A 12,585-nucleotide genomic window follows, 5' to 3' on the forward strand; every position below is an offset into this window, starting at 1 on the left:
AGCACATACGCAGACACAGCAATGGCCTTGTAGCAAGCGAAGCTAATCACCTCAAATGCCCAAGAAGATGAATTAACGACAAATGACAAAACATGGGCCTCTCACAAAATGCTATGGACATTACGAGACACGTGGCTATCAACTGTCTTGAGGAAATGGGCCAGAATCGCTGAGTGCTTGAGCTGGAAAGGCCTTGAAAGGCTGTCTAGTCTAGCACCATTATTTCAGAGATAAGAAAACTGAGAAGACTTCCAGAGGTAAAGGTGATTTGGCCAGGGTCACACAGCTTCTAAATACTACATCTGGAGTTCTAATAAAGGTCTGCTGACTCCAAATATACTTTTTTCCACTACACCAAGGAAAAATCACTTTTATTCATTTTGATAAATGCAAAGAAAACAATTTAAGCTTCTATATCCCCTAAACTTGGGGGAGGTGGAAGGGGAGTGTTTTCTGTCTAGTTACTGGCCCTTGTCATGGAATCGTTGTGGTCTACAACACCAAGCATAACGACAACTAATGTGTATATAGCTCCTATGTGTGCCCTGCATGGTGCTAAGCAGTTTACAAATATTGTCTCATTGGATCCTCACAACAACCATGGGAAGTGTCAGGGCCGTTATCATCATCTCCATTTTACAGAGGTGAGAACTGAGACAAAGAGAGATCAGGTGACTTTCCCAGGGTCACATAATCAGGAAATGTCTGAGGCTGTACTGGAACTCAGGTATTCCTGACTCCAGGTTCTTACAGAAGGTGGGATTTTAGCTGGGACTTGAGGGAAGCCAAAGGGAAGAAATGCTGAGCATCTCACCAGATGTCCAGTGAAAATGCCTAGAGTCAGGACATGAAGATTTTCTTTTTTCTGAAAGAAACAGCAAAGAGCCCAGGGTCACTGGATCATACAACAAGTGGAAGGGAAAGACACTAAGAAGGCAGAAAGGGTCCTGTCAGGGAAGGGTTTTTAAAGCCTAACAGAGAAGTTTCTATTTGATCCTGTGGGTAACAGGAAGAACAAAGAAGCTAAAATTTCCTGCACAGACTATAATCTAAAAATATTACTTTAAAACAGTATCCATCCAACAATTTCCTAGTACTTAAAAAAAATCATCCTGAAAATATAAAATAGAGAATTATACTTCTTATACATACAAAAGATCTTAGAGATCTCATTCAACCTCTCCATTTTACAGCTGAGGAATCCAATGTCTGGAAATGTTGGGAGATTTGCTCCAAAGTCACACAGGTAACCTTTACTCACTCATCAACAAGAATTTACTGGAACCTACTATATGCCAGGTACTAGTCTAGGCACACTAAGACAAAAAGCTTACATTCTACTTGGCAGAGGTGGGAGAGAAGGGTAGAGGCAGAAGAAATTTCGTTTACTCTCAAGTCCCACAACATTCTTAGAGGGCTTTATACAAAGAGGGGAGAATCAGGATAGGCTTCCTGGAGTGCATGGCACTTAAGCTGAGCCTTGAAAGGATCTAAGAGTTCCAAGCGGTGAGGGGGGACTAAGTAGAGCAGGCAGGTCAGGCTGTACCAAGACATAGAAAGAGCTGGGACAGAGTGTAGAGGGAACAGTAAGAAGGCCAATCACCTGTATGTCAAGTGTGTGTGAGGTGAAATGATGTAATCAGCCTAGAAACATAGTCTAGAACCAGGTCCAGAAAGGTTTTAAATGCTCAACAAAGGAATCTGTAGTTTATTCTAAAGGCAATATAAGGCACCGAACCTTCTTAAGGAGAGAGTAACATAGTCAGACTCAAATTCTGAGAATATCAATTTGACAGCTCTGCAGAAGATGGGCAAGACAGGGGAGAGGCATTCTGGAAGACCACTGAGGAGGCTCTCCCAGCGAGAACATAAGGAAGGCCTGCTCTTGGGGGAATTGGAGTATAAAGAAAAATCAGGGGAAGGATTCAAGACCTAAGTAGAAAAAGAATTTATAAGACTCAACATCTGAATAAAGATGGGGAGTGAGACCTAGTAGAATAAAAGAAGGGTGGTACTCTAAAAAAATAGGCAAATTATGATGAGGCAGAAGATAATGGGGTCTGTTTTGCATAGGGTGCATTTGAGGTTCCTATAGGAGATACAGGTGGAGATGTCCAGCAGACAGCGGGAGATGTAAACCAGGAGTTCAGGAGAGAGCTCATGTGAGGTCTGGATGCAGACATTTGGAAATCATTCACAGAGAGATACCAGTGAAGTTCATGAGAACTGATGAGGTCACTGAGAGAGTACAGAGAAAGGAAAAGAGAGGAACCATGAATGAAGAACCAGCAGAGAATACTGAGAAGAATGAGTCTGACAGCTAGGAAATTAAATACGATGGAACAGAGATGAAAGACCATCCAGAAGAAGGGGGTTCTCAACTGTGCCAAATGCTGTGGTTGGTCAAAAAGGACGAGGACGAAGAAGAAACCATTGTATGTAGCCACAAAAAGATCATTGATGCTCTTGGAGAGAGAGGTCTTTCAGATGAGTGGAAGGGACAGAAGCCAGACTGAAATGGGTGGAAAAGTCAATAGAAGGTGAAGTGGAAGCAATGAGTAAAAAGGAGAAAAGACACAGGAAGACAACTTCAGGCGATGGTAATAGCTAATCCCCAGCTATATGTGTGCGATCCATAAGTCCCTTCAAGGTTATTCAAAGCTGCATTTCTTATAGATGAGGCTGAAAAACATCCTGTGACTTGCCTAGGATCCCATGGGTTAGTCTGAAACTGGATTCAAATTGAGGTCTTCCAACTGAAGAATTTTTAAGGACAGAAGAGATGAGTGCAGCAGGGAAGAAGCCAGTGGAAAAAGAATACTTGAAAAATAGGGGACGAGAGGGGATGATGGAAGAAGAAAGCTCCTGGAGCAGATAGGTAGGGTTGGGATCAGGGGCACAAGCAGAAGGGTGATTTGTCAAGGAGAAAGAACCACCTCTTTCTCCAGGATTGGAGCCAAGAAGAGGACGATGCTAATGATTCAAAATGTGGAAGCACAGAAGATAGGGAATTGGCATGGATGGTCCCACTGTTTTCAGGGAAGTACGAGTCTGGGTCCTTTGGTGAAAGGAAAGGGAAGGGGCCGTATATGTGGCATGAAGGGGGACAGTTTGGAGTAGGACCTATCAGAGGATGATGGAGAGTAAACCAGTGTGCAATAAAAGGATTGGCATGCAGCAGTCAGGGCTCAGTTGAGACTAAGCCACAGAGTCTCAGTGGGCACAGTCAGAATGATGGTGGGACTTGAGCTACTAGTGTTCTACAGTTCTAGAGCAAAACTAGTGAGGGTGGATGATGAGAATAATCTAGGGGTGGGGTCGTTTGACTACTGCCAGTGATGAATGTGCAGATATATTGTGTGCCACCTTGATTTCAATTTATAATCAATGTCCAACTCATTGAGAAAGGGACAAACCCCAACAGACCAAGGAAGCAAGGGATTCATGGGAAGAGAACAGTCTCAGGTTGAACTGGTAAACTAAAGGGCCAAGATCTGGAGAGTAAAGCCACAGCAGGGGTGACAGCTTGTGTAGGTGTGACTGGAGGTGTTGGTGAGGATGGAGAATGGTTTAGTGGGAGTGAGCCCTAGGGAGACAGGAAAGACCAAGAGATGATAGTCAGGTAAAGGAACTTCAGAATTACAAACTGAGGGGGAGGGAAGCAATGAGATAAAGGAGATGAGCATCCCTACGTTTGATCAAGGAGTTTGTTGAACTGAGATGCAAGAGTATTTGAGGCGATAGGTCTTGGCATACAGTAAGTGCTTAATAAATGCTTGCTGGTGAACTGACATCAACAGATTTAAATCTACTCTTGTGGACAATGAGGCTATGTTACTCTGTTGAAATTTCTCTTCATTTCAACTAGCTTAAGCTGCCATTATTTAAAGACATATTAATGGTAATAACAAACATGTCTTAGAAGTTGGTGCTCCCTTTAAAAAATGGATCCCTTACATTATCAGACTATACCCTAACCTCAAAGAGTCACCTTTACGTTTCATTCAAAACACTTAAGGGAAAACAACTGTCTGACTAAGCACCATTCAAGCTCCCTTAAAAAAAAAAATGAACACAGGGCAGCTTTTGAGTAATAGGACAACAGTTTTAGCTTTTCCACTTATTTTAACTGGATGGTGTATGATGGAAGACATTTCTGTAATAGTATACTCCATTACTGCTGAGTCTATTTGTGCACCGATATAAAAGGCATTCAGAAACAGGGCTTGCCATTCACAGATTGCATGCCATCCATCTCTCTCTCTCCCTCTCTCCCTCTCCCTCTCTTCCTCTCCCTCTCCCTTAAATGCTTTATTGATTTTTTTTTCTATGCTGTCACTTAGCAATTAACTTCCCCTTTCACCGCCCTCCCCATAGATCCCTCCCTTGTGGCCAGGTACACAGAAGCTCATTTCTCACCTACCTACCCTTTCTTTCTCTTAAGAAGAGCACGTAGGAAACAGTAGTCAAGTAAAAGCAAGTTGTGTGATGCTGCATTAAGTGGAAAAAGTAGAAGAGCAGGTCTGGTTGTTGGGGTAGAGAAGGAGAATTAGAACTTGGCTCGTTGATCATTGTTCTGAACAAGCTGGCAGCCCCACACCTTTAGCAGACCACAAAGATCATCACCAGGCTGGAAATGGGAACATGTAGTTTTACTCTGTGTACAAGAGGGCAGATTGCTTTCCTTTGGATTTCTACAGCCTATAGACCTGGAATTTGACACTCTGTGATACACTATGCTTGCGTTGTGAAATCCTGGGTCCAATACAGCTCCCATGTTTCTCTAACTGGTTGCTAAGTGCCTTGGGCAATGATCCTGTCTTATATTCCTATTCTGCATCAGAAAGAGCTCAGCAATTGGAGAGAGGCTAGATTTTGAGTTCTAGGCTTTGTGAGTCAATGCAACTATGGAAAGGAAGTATGACAGAACTTAAATATTTATAGAATGACTTCATAAAACTCTGTTCTAAGATAATAATAGCCCATCAGTGCTTTAAGGATCTGTGAATTTATCTGTGTGGGTGCACCCCACATCAAGGCACACTCTGTATTACCACAGTGGCTTCTGAAGTGGGATCCTGGACTCCCTGGAGGATCATGGCATGATCCCAATGGGGGCATGATCAATTAGAGGGTAGGAAGATGGATCACATGGCACCCTCTCCACCATAGTCAACCATGGGGCTTGTCTCCAACACAATCACACTACTCTTCATCCATTTCAAGTCAATATTCCCCTACTCCAACAGCCCCAACCTTTCTCCTTCTGGATCAGGCACTGGCCCCTTAGGACAGCTGTAACCTAATTCCACCTACATCAACTTTGCAGTGCCATTGAAAAAATCACTTTCCCCAACACAAATGTACACACACAAACACAGACACACACATAAACACATAAACACACACACACCAGCATACCCACCAAGAAAAAAAATGCATTGTTAGGAATACCTGATTTAAAAAGTTTAAAGACCACTGACTTAGTAGACTTTCTTCAGGGGTTACTATGGCTGAAAATTTACCACTCAGTGGACAACCTGGTAATATGCCTCTTCAAACCTAACTATATTGGCAGATTGATGGCAGGCATATAGGCAATTGCTGTGTCGAAACCAAAGTTTTTCCCACATGGCAGGACTTGCCAATGTGCACACTCTGCTGGCACACCCTATGGAAGGCAGGCTCACCTCCATGAGGCATCATAACAAGACTGAGTGAAGGATGTTGGCCTTTAGGTTTTTAAAATGAGCTAAACAGATGGGCCCCTCCTAAAGATAATCTTAAATATCTTAAAATCTCAATGATAACTGACAATGAGTAATAATTATTACAGAAGGATCCTGGCTTTAAAACGGAATTCAGCCTTAGGATCTTTAAATGGGAGTTCTGTTAGGAAGTTTTATAGATCATAAACTCCTTGGCTGAGCATCTTGTAGTCACAGAACCAAAAATAAACTGCTAGGGAGCTGTGTCCCTAGAAGATCAAAGCATTCTGAAGACTGGCCAGCTCTCAAATAATCCTCATCTGCTGGTGCTCAGAGAGGTACCATGCTTCAGAAGTGGCCGTTTCCCTCAGGTATGGCTGATCTCAGGAGGTAACTGACTCCCTCCCTACCCACCACCTTCCCCTCAGGCATCAAGTGGAGTCTGGACAAACATATTTCAGGGATGCTGCAGAGGGCACCCCCAGACTACTCCCAGGTTGGACTCCATGACCACTGAAGTCTCTTCTGATCTTGGGATTTCATAGAAATTATCCAGAACTAGCCTACTTCTGAAAAATAAATCCTGAAAATCAGCTCTATTTTCCTTCTTTGGTAAAGCTATAACCTTTTCACATGAATCATGTTCTTCCCCCAACTGAGAAGGACTTAGAGACTTCTACCAGTGAGGTCAGGCTTCCTTTCAACCAATGATCACAAACAGGGGGCCTGGCAACTTCAAGAAAAATACAAAAACGATCAAGGTCTCCCATGCTGTGCATTTGTGGATTAGACAAAGGTATCTGGCTGAAGGGAAATCACAAGACTATTGAACTCCTTGGCAGGATGGGGGACCGAAGTCAGTGTATGTTTACGTCACTGAGAAGGCAAACACCAGATGCAGAAATGAAATCCAATTGTTAGTGAAGCCAGGGTAAATCAATACCCACAAAGGTGTTTGATGAGAAGATACAATCTCCTCAAACAAAACCTGGTTACCTTGGAGGCACTTTCTGACACCTGGACAGGAAAACATGAGGGACAATGGCTGGCAAACAACTCCCTCATTTGTTCTCCCAACTTTTTTGATGTTGCTTCTACCACTAAAAAGAAAATGGAGCAAACACATTCCCGATATGGGCATGTTTACTTATTTATAAGCTAAATGCACATACATTACTATGCACATAAGGATATCCATTATAAGACATAAAAATAGACATTTTTAAAGGATCAGAAAAAGATGAAATAATATGTGATATTAGAGTTAATAGGAAGCCCTAGAATTTATTGAGGAGGGAAGGGATATGGTGAGATCTATGTTTTAAGGATGGAAAAATCATTTTGGCAGCTGTATGAGGTAGCTGTGGAGAAGGGAGATACTGGAGGCAGGGAGACCAACTGATCTCCAGACCAGGTCAGGGTTGGGGAACCTGAAACCTCAAGGTTACATGTGGCCCGTTAGGTCCTTGGGTGAGGCCTTTTGACTGAGTCCAAGTTTTACAGAACAAATCCTTTTATTAAGGGGATTTGTTCTGTGAAGTCTGAAGTCAGTCAAAGGGTTGCACTTCAGGAGCTAGAAGGCCACATGTGACCTCAAGGCCATAGGTTTCCCATCCCTGATCCAGGCAAAAGGACTGATGAAGGTGTAAAACAGGATAAGGGTTGGATGAGTGGAGAGAAGGGGCTGATTGTGGGAGAGGCAGAATGGACAAAACTTGGCAAGTGATTGGCTGGGTGGGGTGGCGGGCAGTGAGGAGAAATGGCCCAAGAGGTTGTGAAAACTGGGGCAAGTGGAGGAGTGGTGGTGCCCTTGGGAGAAAGTTGTGAAAAATGGGGGTGGAGAAGAGTTGCAAAGAAAGATGATCTAAGGATATCCAAGATCCACATCACAACCCATCCATGCTGGGCCAACCTTTGTGATTTACTCTGTTCTACACACACACACACACACACACACACACACACACACACACACCCCGCAAAGGGAGGAGGGAGAGAGGCAGGACTCTTAAGTCTTAGTCAACACCTTAGAGCAAAGAGGCTGCTCCTCTGATGGGCACTATGAGGTGATCTAGAGTTGGGGTGAAATTTTCCCAGTGGCACACATACAGTGGCTATTGATGGTGGTTAGTTTAGGTAGTAACTGCCCTTAAAGAGTGAAGGGCTGGCTCTTGGATTACAAAGCAGAGGGAGGGAGTTGCAATGGTATAGTACCAGAGCATAAGGGTGGGTAGAGTTATAATAGGGCATCTTTGCATGGGGGGACATAACCTATCTTCCCATCCTCCAATTGGGTTGATCACATAACCCCCTAGGCTAAACATATTCACCCCACCCCCCAATGACTTCACCACTCTACTTCTGAGACCATTGACTTAAGTGGCTTAGAGATGAACCCTGATTAAAGTGGACACAAAATGAGCACCACACGTGATACACACATTATACTTAAAGGGTAAGGCAAGATGGGAGTGACCAATGTATTAAAGATGAGATACTAAGTCTTGCATGCTGCAAGATGACTGAGAGGCGGGCAAGAATGACTACTCAATTAACAAAGTGGATCTCACAGGGCACTCAGTGCCAAAATGAGAGGCAATATACATAGCAGGATGAGTCAGTGATTCAGCTCAACGGATAATGATAAATGTAGCAACATGTGGATTTTACTGTTCAGTGGAATTCTTCACTCACTTGGTGACAAGCAATGACAGATGTGAAAGTCATGAGAAATACAATTTTATTTATGAGAATGCTTGAAATTTACAAAAATAAGTTGCTAAGTCTAAGAAACTGTTAAACAGTTGGATGTAATTACAAACACTTTAAATAGAGAAAGAACGTACCGTTTGTACCCGTGTATTAGTTTACTATTATGATAAAGCTCTCCTAAAATTATACTCTGACACCTTAGAATAATAATGTGAACTCTTTTTTCTTAACCTTTGGTCACCTAGTACTATAAATGGATTTTGAAGTTACCAGAGTATATCCACTTATTTGTGGATATACTCTGGATTTATATTTGTATGAGGAAAATAAAATACAGATTGTCTCTTTTCATAAAAATATAAATATTTTTAAATGTTAGCCTCCTCATTGCTACTATGGAAAAGTGAGGAATTATGACCTAGACCATAAATGATAAGATGCTCCAGATACAATGAATTAGATGCCTCTCTGGCAACAGCATAAAGTCCAGTTTTGTCTGTGACCTCTGCCCATAAAAGTTTTGACAGAACACGGCTACTCTGTCACCTCATGGATCCCAGAAGCAGAAAGATAGAAAAGATATGAAAGAGGGAACACCAGCCCTGCATCCAGAAGACAAACGCCCAACATTTCCTGGGAGACTCTGGGGTCAGGAAAACTAGGTTTAAATTCTGCCTCTGAGACTTAAAAGTGTCTACCTGGGCAGATCACTTATTCTCACTACCCTACTTCTACAAAATGGGGATAATAAAGCCTTTAGTACTTACCCCCAAAGGTTTCTGTAAGACTCAAATGAGCCAATTCACATCAGCTGCTTGCAAAACCTTAAAGTGACACATCAGTGCCAGCTACCATCATCGTCATCTATCTCACGGGGTTGTTTGTTGTGAGAAAAACATTTTGTAAAGCATAAAGCACTATACAGACACATACATATACGTGAAGATAGGAAATGGTGATGATAGTGAATGAGGGCAACACCTAATCAAATCTACAGATACTGAGGGTCTAGGTGGTGTAGTGGATAGAGTACTAGGTCTGGAGTCAGAAGACCCAAATCCGGCCTCACACACTTATTAGTTGTGTGACCCTGAGCTAGTCACTTCACCTTGTTTGCCTCAGTTTCCTCATCTGTCAAATGAGCTAAAGAAAGAAATGGCAAACCACTCCAGTATCTTTCCCAAGAAAACCCCAAATGTGATCACAAAGAGTCAGACACAACTGAAACAACTGAACAACAATATATATGATGTACAAGGGATTGGGCTATAATGGTTCCCTCTTCCAAAAAAGTTGCTAAAGAAAAACACCTTAATTGGTTAACCAGGCTCTCCTTCGGTATTTTTCAATTGTAAGTCTCAAAGACGTGACTCATATCACATCCTATGAAAAGCAATTCTGGAGGCTAATACATAACCTGCTAATCCTGGGTGCCGATGACTGTCGGCACCATCTCTAAACACATCGACTCTTCATTATGAGCACAGACTAAAGAAAAGAGCCTGGGGAACATGAGCCTTCTGATCCTGTTTCTTTGGGGGGATTTTTCATGGTATTTGCTATCAAAGTGGCATTCTTTTCTTTTTAAAAAAATTTATGAGAAAATGAAAACCAATGACATGGAAACCTGCTATTTCTATCAAAATTATAATAACCTATTTCTAACATTTGGAGAAGAGAATCTTGTTTCTCTTTGCTCCCCCTGCTGTGAAAAGGATGCCTTGTTAAAGGTACAAATGAGTGACTCAGGCCAAAAACTCAACGTTAAATACATTCAGGATGTACTTCCAAAAAATCAAAGATTTTGAGGGAAACTCAAGGAATCACAGAATCTCAGGGCTAGGAAGGCCCTCAGGGAGGATCCAGTCAAACCTAAACACAAATAGAAGACCCAGGGCAGGGTCATTGAGCTTGTGTTTAAAGGTTCCCTAAGCTGAGGGACCCTTGCCCTGCCAAGCAGCCTGTCCCACCTTTGGACAAAAATCCCATCCACTGCTTCTATTTATGTTTTCTGGGGCCAAACAAAACAAGTCTAATCCCTAATCAGACTATTTGGCATGAGACAACACAATACTCTAAAGGTGGTCTAAGCAGAGCCAAGTACAGGGGGTACTACCACATCCGTGGTACACAGAATGCTAACCCTTCTCAGTACAGTCTAGCATCACATGAGCTGGGAGTTTAATAATGTAGTTTAACATCACACAAGTGGCTGGGAGGTGGGAGGGAGAAAGAAAGAAATGTTTGATAACTGGAAAAATAAAATTTAATTAAGAAAGATAAAGTTGGTGGGAAGAGTAAAGACAGTTCAAGCCCCTTTGGGCAGAACCTGTCTTTGCTTTTGGGTAGGACAGTTTCGTGTTTGACAGAAAAAATGACAATGGAGAAACAGATTAATGTGGAGCATTGCTCTCTCTTACAGAGTCCAGGGGAGGGGTGTGGATCGTAGAGAACTCTGAGCATCTAGCAAGAATCTGTGCAGAGAGGAGGTGAATATGGACTTCTTTCTTAGGAGAACTATTTTATGTGTCACCTTTTGGGGAACTTAGTAGGACCCTGTGTTTTAGAAAAGATTTTTTCTATGCTGACAGAAGAAAGACTAAAAGAAAGGATTAATACTGTAGAGAAACAGAGAGAAACTGAGATTTTAATCATTATCAATAATGTGTCAATCACTTACTGACATTTTGAGGGCGACTGTGACATTGTGACACTGACAGTGACATTGGTCCTAGCTAAAACACTACAAATATATTTATGTTTACTATCAATTATGTTTTACCAATTATATATCCAATAATTTTAATATTTAATGAGAGGCAATAATCACCAATGGGAAAAGAGGTTTCTCTAGTTCATCCGGAGTGTGGTACAGGTTCAAGTTAATTAATTAACTTTGCATCTGCTGCCCTCTCTGGTTACAACTCCATGGAATAAGATGATGCCCCTTCCCAGGCAGAATTGCTAGGTGGTGCAGTGGATAAAGCACCAGTGCAGGAATCAGGAGGACCTGAGTTCAAATCTCATCTCAGATACTTGACACTCACTAGCTGTGTGACCTTGGGCAAGTCACTTAACCCCAGCTGCCTCATCCTGGGTCATCTCCAGTGATCCTGATGAATATCTGGTCACTAGATTCAGATGACTCTGGAGGAGAAGTGAGGCTGGTGACCTGCACAGCCCTCCCTCACTCAAAACAAAGTCAAGGGGGGGTGGAGCCAAGATGGCGGAGTAGAAAGACGCACATACACATAGCTCCGAACCCACAACCCACAGAACGGCTAGAGGGGACCAACCCACGGTGAATTCTGCACCCAGACACCACGGAATATTGGAGCGAGGGAGATTTCTGTTCCGGAGAGACCTGCAAACCTCTCGCGGGGGGCCCTTCGCGCTGCGGACTGGGCGCCGGGACGGGGAGCTGAGTGCAGCCCTGCAGCGGCCGCGACACCGTGAGGAAAAGATCCGAACGGGCTACGGGGACGAGATATCCTGTGGCCACGAGGGTCCCTCCACCCACAGAGGGACCTGCAAACCTCTCGCAAAAGGTCCGTCGCGCTGCAGATGCGGAGCCCAGCCCGGACCTGCGGCGGCCGCGGCTCCGAGAGGTACAGATCCGAGCAGGCTTTAGGGACGGGATCTCCAGCGGCAGCACAAGCCCCCCCACCCACAGGTGACGAGGGTCGGTGAGAGAGTCTCTTTGGCGGGTCGAGAGGGGAGTGGGGTGCCCCCATGGCTCGGGCCCCCCCAGGAGATAGAAGCTGAGAGGCGGCTGCAGACAGGGGCTCCCCAAGCGGGCGGGAGCCTGGATCCATTGTGGAAGGTCTGTGCATAAACCCCCTGAGGGAACTGAGCCTGAGAGGCGGCCCTGCCCCGACCTGACCATCTGAACTTAATTCTCACACTGAATAGCAGCCCTGCCCCCGCCAAAAGCCCTAAGGCGGGAAGCAGCATTTGAATCTCAGTCCCCAAACGCTGGCTGGGAGGACCAGGAGGCGAGGTGGGTGTGAGGAGAATATTCAGAGGTCAAGCCACTGGCTGGGGAGAATGCCCAGAAAAGGGAAAAGAAATAAAACTATTGAAGGGTACTTTCTCAGAGAAAAGACACCTCCTCCCTTCCTTTCTGAGGAGGAAGAACAATGCTTACCATCAGGCAAAGACACAG

At 43.8% G+C, this 12,585-nt stretch overlaps 1 protein-coding gene across 8 annotated transcripts in view; it reads right to left on the minus strand.

Annotated features, from left to right (window-relative positions):
• The window catches only part of TPST1 (tyrosylprotein sulfotransferase 1), a 129,977-nt gene that overhangs the window by 71,247 nt on the left and 46,145 nt on the right, over positions 1 to 12,585 (minus strand). Inside the window, exon 1 of one of the 8 annotated variants that reach the window (XM_072640074.1) lies at positions 815 to 871. The exons of the other annotated variants lie outside the window; for them this stretch is intronic. The gene's annotated coding sequence lies outside the window, so the exon portion shown is untranslated. Of the gene's footprint in view, positions 1 to 814; positions 872 to 12,585 lie in introns of those variants that run through there. 8 annotated transcript variants of the gene reach the window in all.

The sequence above is a fragment of the Notamacropus eugenii genome, chromosome 2 (assembly GCF_028372415.1).
Source record: "Notamacropus eugenii isolate mMacEug1 chromosome 2, mMacEug1.pri_v2, whole genome shotgun sequence".
NCBI lineage: Eukaryota > Metazoa > Chordata > Mammalia > Diprotodontia > Macropodidae > Notamacropus > Notamacropus eugenii.